General features: G+C 52.6%; 1 pseudogene; it reads left to right on the forward strand.

Moving 5' to 3' along the window:
• The first annotated feature begins 6,079 nt into the window (after nt 1-6,079).
• LOC136633976 (5S ribosomal RNA) lies at nt 6,080-6,194 on the forward strand (annotated as a pseudogene).
• The last annotated feature ends 1,156 nt before the right edge of the window (nt 6,195-7,350 follow it).

Here is a 7,350-nt window from a genome sequence, read left to right on the forward strand (position 1 = left end):
ATGAGACTGGGGACCCACTGCTGATCTCGCCCCCCTTTCCGGGACCCCACCTGCCCACCCTGTCCCTATTGCTACCCACTCCCTACCCTGTTACACCCTCCCAGCACTGTTGACTGTAACCAAATATTCTTATTAGAGAGACAGAGCAGAAAATATTACCCTAAAGCCTGGCACTAGTGAAAGCTATTTCAGTCAATTGCTAAGAACTGAGCAAGACTGGGACACCACCTCCTTGTACTTGAAGGGTTCACTTCCCCCTTGATGCCTCCCCTTTTACCTAATGGTGCTCTAGTCCAGTGGTCTTCAACCTTTTTCATTCCTGTAAACTGTAGCAACCCCACAATTGAAGCTTCATGACCCCACAGGGGTCCTAACACTGATCTAAATCAACTCTGGGTCTGACTCAGCATAAGGCTGCTTCCTAGGAAAGGCCCCACATCTGTGCAGCACGCAACATGCTCTCTGTGTACAGAAGGGTCTTGGCTTCAATCAGGCAGCACTGTGCACACACGCTTCTGAGATGGGACCCTATTCTCTTAGCCCTGCATGCATTTTAGGGCTTGGTCCTCTGGCCTTGAGGTGCACCCTGGACTTGACTCAGACACACCCCAATGTCTTATCCCTCCCATAGGTTTTGGAACAGCCCTGCTGACACTGGTCACACTGCACACAGCTGGAGGAGGCAGTGATCAGTCAAAGCAGGCCCCCCCCCAGGCCTGGAACATTGGACAGAGGCTATCAGTCAGTGCCAGCCAAGTTGAGCAGGGCAGCTCAAGAGTCTGACTCAGCAGAAGGTTACTTCCCAGAAACAGACATCTGCGCAGCACATAATATGCACTCTGCAAGCAGGAGGATCTCTGCTTCCATCAGGCAGCACTGTGCACACACACCCCTGAGATGGGACTCTATTCTCTCAGCCCACTGCGCAATTAGGACTTGGGCCTCTGGCCTTGAGGTGCACTCTGCACATGGCTCAGACACACCCCAATATCTTCTACCTCTCCAGTAGGTTCAACCCAGTCTTGCATGACTCCATAGGGGCTCAGCCCTGCCACTGGTCACTCTCACACACAAACGTGTACCTTGGGCGATGCACTCTGTACAGGCTCAGAGACCTTGTATTCCCAGCACTGTGTGTCCATCTCTTTCCCTGGATGATGTACTCTGCACAGGCTCAAAGCCACCTTGCTCTCTTTTCCTCCTGACAAATCTTGTTCCTGGGTAATGCACTCTGTCAAGCTCAGAGGTTATTTCTCTCTTTCCCCCTTCTCTCTCTCTTAGGGGTGATGCACTGTGACAGGCTCAATAGCACCCTGCTCTCTCTTCCTATTGACTGTCTCCTGGGTAATGCACTGGGCACAAGTTCAGAGGGTCTTTCTCTCTCTCTCTCCCTCTCTCCCTCTCTCACACACACACACACACACAGAGGCATTCCCTTAGCAGTGCACTCTGTACAGGCTCAGAGGCACCCTGCCCTCTTTTCCAAGTGACAAATCCATTTTCTAGGTAATGCGCTCTGCACAAGCTCAGAGGTTTTCTCTCTCCTCCCCCCCTCTTTCTCACACAGACACACATAGGCACTCCCTGGGTATGGCACTCTGCACAGGCTCAGAGGCACCCTGCTCTCTTTTCCCAGTGACATATACATTTGCTGGGTAATGTGCTCTGCACAAGCTCAGAGGTTATTTCTCTCTCCCTCCCTCTCTTGAGGGGGTGAAGCACTCTGCACAGGCTCAGAGGCACCCTGCTCTCTTATCCCAATGACAAATACATTTCCTGGGTGCTGCACTCTGGACAAGCTCAGAGGCTCTCTCCCTCTCACACACAGGCACTCTGCACAGGCTCAGAGGCACCCTGCTCTTCTCCAAGTGACAGAGCCATTCTCAAGGTAATGCGCTCTGCACATGCTCAGAGGCGCTCTCTCACACACAGGCACTCCCTGGGCCCTGCACTCTGCACAGGCTCAGAGGCTTTCTCTCTCTCCCACCCTCCCAGGGGTGCTGGCCCCTGCAAGGCTGGGGGCCAGTCAGAGTAGCCCCCCATCCCTGCCCAGACCCCGGCCGGCCGCCCCCTCACCGCTCATGACGCTCCTCCCCCGCCAGCGCCCGGCGACGGGACTCCCAGGGACATTCCACACAGGAAGAGCACTCTCCGGCACCGGAAGCAAAACACGCGGCACCCGGAAGTCCGTCCAGGCGGATGCGGACCGGCCACGCACGAAGCCACGCCCCCTGTGCGCCACGGGAACTAAGCCACGCCCCGGCGCGAGGCCACGCCCCTCTCGCCCAGCCCGCGGAGAGCCTGAGAGGCGCAGCTCCCGAGCGCCTCCCGCGGCAGGCCCTGGAAGCGCAGAGCCCCGCACTCCACACGCACGCAGGGAACGGGACGCGCAGCTGCTGCACTCTAGGGGCACAGCACGGCTCCTCAGCACCCACACAAAGGCCCAGGACCCACCCAAAAGCGCAGGACCCACCAGGTGTATCAGAACCCACCCAAAAGCCCAGCACCCACCCAAAAGGCCCAGGTCCCACCAGGTGGTGTACCCATCAGGCACACCATCCGGTTTTTGACAAGGCACACCATGCTGCCAGTGGGACCTCACGTCCCCCACTGGCCCTAGCAATAAATGACCTTCCCCCAAATCCCTGTGGCACACCTGTGGACCGCTTGCAGCACACCAGTGCACCGTGGCAATTGGTTGAGAATGGCTGTTAACTAGGGTTTGAAGGAGGTTTCTAACTTGGCAGCTGGGGCCTTCTGCGGTGGCTCCCTGGGGGCTCAAGCCCTCCTCAGGGACGAGGAATGGCATCAGTGATGGGCCCTGCTAGAACTCACGGGTCCTGGCACCTCCCCAGGCTGCTGTGCAGTGACGCTGTCCTGCACGGATACACCCATTTTTCAAAGCACTTCACCCTCTTTCTGGTGGGTATCCTTGAACTAACTGCAGGTTCTTCCAGTCATGGAACTGCAGCTAAGGGCGCATTCCTAACCCACTTTCCAGCACCAACATAAGGGGAATGCAGCTCCAAGGTAAGGGAACAAACATTCCCTTACTTTGAGGAGGCCTCCGTGAGTGCCACCCACCTGCAGGATGCAGCCCATTGGCACCACTATGCCAGTGCTAGAAAGTTGGTTAGAATTTGGGCCTGAATCACCCTGGCTCTCTTTCCGAGTTCAATTCCAAGTACCGCTTTTGACGTTTAACTTCCTAAATAGCCTGGACTCAGGGTATGTAGAAGACCATGCACTTCCACATTGACCTGTCCACCAACTAAGACCTCCCCCTAAAGGTTCTGTCCTACCATCAGGAGGATGCCAATCAGGGAGATGGCCTTTTCTGTGGCACATCCAAATCACCTATCTCCCAAAAGAGATAGACTGGGCACCACATCTTAGCTCTCTTGCAGACCCCCAATGAATTCCATTCTTTTCCAAAGTCCTCTCTGTTTCATTTCACCTTTCTGGAAACCAGGGATGAGAACTTGAGGCAGTGACTTGAACTCGAGTTACAAAAATGCACATTTTACTCGTTGAGATAAGGCACACCTACAAGACTCACCACCTGCTCAGCACCAGTTCATACTGAGTCAGCACCAGCTGGAGACCCGTGGCCCAGCGCTCATCACTTGCTCCAGGTGGCAGAGAGGTGAGTGGGGACAAGGTGTTCCAGGGTGGGGGGAGGAGGGAGAGGGCAGGACCTGCGGAACTATGCTCCACCGGATCCAGAACCCCATGTCAGGCTTTCAGGCTTGACGCAGGACCTCTCAGTTCTGTGCCAGCTAAGGGCCAAATCCTATCCAGTTTTCCAGTGCTGGTGCAGCCGTACCAATGGGGCATGTGCTCCATCCTGCAGTGGGGAGGCAGTAACAGAAGCCTCCTCAAGGTATGGGAACATTTGTTCCCTTACCTCGGGGCTGCATTGCGGCTACACTGGTGCTGGAAAGTTGGATAGGATTGGGCCCTAAATAGCTGGTGTAGACTTGAGTTGCCCCATTGCGGGCCCTCTCCCTTACCTGGGGGAAGAGGATGAATATCCCCTGCCCCCGAGGAGCCGGCGGTGGCTGCGCGGTGAGTATTGAATGCAGCCGCAGCCATTTAGGTGCCACTGCTCCTCTAGTCACTGGGCAGCTCAGGGCTATAAGGCTGCAATCCTATCCACACTTACCTGGAAGTAAGCCCCATTGACTGTAATGGGACTTACTTCTCAGGAGATATGCATGGGGTTGGGCTCTAAAACTAAGAAGAATGAGAACTAGGAATAAAAACATATAACACCGCTTTATTTTCAAATCAAGAAATCTGCAAAAAAAATAAAACCAATTTCAAACACCTCTGGCGATTTGGGATGCTGGCTAATTACCATATTCACATTGTTGTGTTTTTTTTTAACCCATTTCTGCCCAGCCAAGGTGTACACATTTGATCCTTGTTGCATGTATGCAGTGTTGGGCAGAAATGGCTTTAAAATGTATGCTGAGGGAACTAGCTGCAGCTGCAAACACATGAAAGCACTGATGCGACCCTCTGGCTTTCCCCGCAGTCATGCTCTATGAAGCAACCACTGAGCATTGTTCCAGCCAGCCAATCAGGTCTGGAGAGAGGACTCCTACTTTGCATATCCATAGCTATATATATATATGGCTACTGTTAGGAATCTAAGTCCATCTGCAGGTGAGAGGTTGAGCAGTACCAGAGCAGCGCCATGGCATACGCCAAAAAGAAAAAGACAAACCAAAAATCCTGCCAGAAGAAGACTCGGCCTAACCAGGTCAGGCAAAGGAAGCTACAGGTCAAGCATAGGAGACAGACCAGGTGTAAGCAAGCCCCAAGGCATGTGAAGACCAATTCCAGAAGGATGAACTCTGGCCCTACTAAGGGCTGCAAATTAACCAAGAAAGCTAGAGGCATGCTGAGTTCCTGCGTGGAAGGTCTTTGCCAAGAAGTCTCCTGGGAGGCCAACCGCATGAGGAAGAAGATAGACGAACCCAAAATCAGCCACAAAGTTCTGCTCACCGCATTGGAACAGTCCATGGCGAATGAAAATATCTGGCGCTCGCTGACCCAAGGGGCCAAGAAACCCAAAAAGAAGAAGCCGTCGCCTGTGGGCACCACCCAGAAGACGCCCAGACCAACTGAAAAGCGAGCTGCTCCAACCAAGATGCTACCAAAGGCACGCAAAGCCTCCCCTGTCTTTCATAAGTGCTCCTAGAACAACATCCCTCCCTTCCACCCTGGAAGACCCTGCTTTGAAAGGAAGGGAGAGAAACGAGAGCACACCTTTCAGGTGTCCTAACTTTGCCCTATTTTATAATCCTCCATGGGAAGCTGAGGCATCCATCAACTCTTGTACAGTCCTACTTGGAAGAAATACTCAAGGACTAGGACCATGAGAATGCACGGTCTTGAATGGTGGGCTCTGAGCGCCACATGGGTGACGGCACCAACCACGATACGTGAACCAGGCGAGACCACCGATTTCCACCATACAAGAACTGACCAATGCTGAATGTGGACCGACCCGATATTTATGCTACAGTAGCCGTTTAAACCATCACGTGGAAGAGAAAATCCCACAGATGTTTCCCCCAAGGGTGATATAAAGATCCAACCTGAAAGCCTATACCTTTAGCAATGTGTTCACTGAATTTTGGTGTTATTTGTGATGCTGGGGTTGTCGTGGTGGAAGGTAACGGTTTGGATAATTTATTCTCAAGGTTTATTGCCATGACATTAATCCCCAAAGAGGTAACTGTTACCCTGCATGTACCTGATCTCGTCTAATCTCAGAAGCTAAGCAGGGTCAGGCTTGGTTAGTACTTGGATGGGAGACCTCCTTGGAATACCTGGTGCTGTAGGCTTATACCATAGTCTTTCCATGCCTGATGTCGTCTGATCTCAGAAGCTAAGCAGGGTCAGGCCTGGTTAGTACTTGGATGGGAGACCGCCTGGGAATACTGGGTGCTGTAGGCTTATACCATAGTCTTTCCATGCCTGATCTCGTCTGATCTCGGAAGCTAAGCAGGTTCAGGCCTGGTTAGTACTTGGATGGGAGACCGCCTGGGAATACTGGGTGCTGTAGGCTTATACCATAGTCTTTCCATGCCTGATCTCGTCTGATCTCGGAAGCTAAGCAGGTTCAGGCCTGGTTAGTACTTGGATGGGAGACCGCCTGGGAATACCGGGTGCTGTAGGCTTATATCATAGTCTTTCGAGACTGAAGGTTGCCAACCATTTCTGTTCACATGGTTGTCAGTCTGCTTCTGGGTAAAGTTTTCAACACACTCATTGCAGGTACAAGGGTCTTGTAAAAATCTTGCTTGATTTGTAAAAATGTGTTTATATACAGTGCCTCTGTCTATTATATGCTGGGGTCAGCATCAGCCCACAAACTGCTGAGGGCCCAGTCCTATCCAACTTTCCAGCACCAGTGTAGCTGCAGTGCAGCCCTTAGTTGATGGAACAAATGTTCCCTCACCTTGTAGAGGCCTCCGTAACTACCCTCCCACCACAGGATGCAATGCACACCCTATTGGCACAGCTACACCAGGGCTGGAGAGTTAGATAGGATTTGGCCCTGAGTTGGCATGCCAAAATACTACCCCCCCCCCTAGTTACTCAACGATGTGCCAGCAGGGCTGACCTTAGGGCAATTTGACTAAGGGCACAGTCCTAACCAGGTCTACTCAGAAGTCCTATTTTGTTCAGTGGGGCTTACTCTCAGGAAAGTGTGGTTAGTATTGCAGCCTAAGGGCCCAATCCTATCCAACTTTCCAGTGCCAGTGCAACTTCAGCGTAGCTCCAAGGCAAGGGAACAAATGTTCCCTTTCCATGAGGGAACCTCTGTCACTACCCTCCCACCACAAAATGTAGCACACGCCCCATTGGCACAGCTGCACCTGGGCTAGAAAGCTGGATAGGATTTCGCCCTAAGCGCAATCCTAACCAAATTTCCAGCACTGGCATAGCTGTGCTAGTGGAGCATGTGCTGCATCCTGCAGTTGGGGGGCAGTCACGGAAGCCTCCTCAAGGTTAGGCAATGTTTGTTCCTTTACCTTGCGGTTGCACTGCCCTTATGTTGATGCTGGAAAGTGGGTTAGGATTGTGTCCTAATCTGGACAAACAGGGCCTTGCACCTGGAGGGATATGCACTGGCACCTTCTGCAGGCAAACCCTGTCATTAACTACTGAACCACACCAGACACAGGGCTGTGCCAAGGCACACCATACTGCCCATTAAGGGAGGGACATAGCACTTGATGCTATGCATAGGACTTCAGCCTACGTGCTTACTTGGAAGTAAGTTCTGTGGAAGTCAGTGAGGCTTGAACTCATACTGTGGAAACTCATTTA

The sequence above is a fragment of the Tiliqua scincoides genome, chromosome 13, assembly GCF_035046505.1.
Source record: "Tiliqua scincoides isolate rTilSci1 chromosome 13, rTilSci1.hap2, whole genome shotgun sequence".
Lineage (NCBI taxonomy): Eukaryota > Metazoa > Chordata > Lepidosauria > Squamata > Scincidae > Tiliqua > Tiliqua scincoides.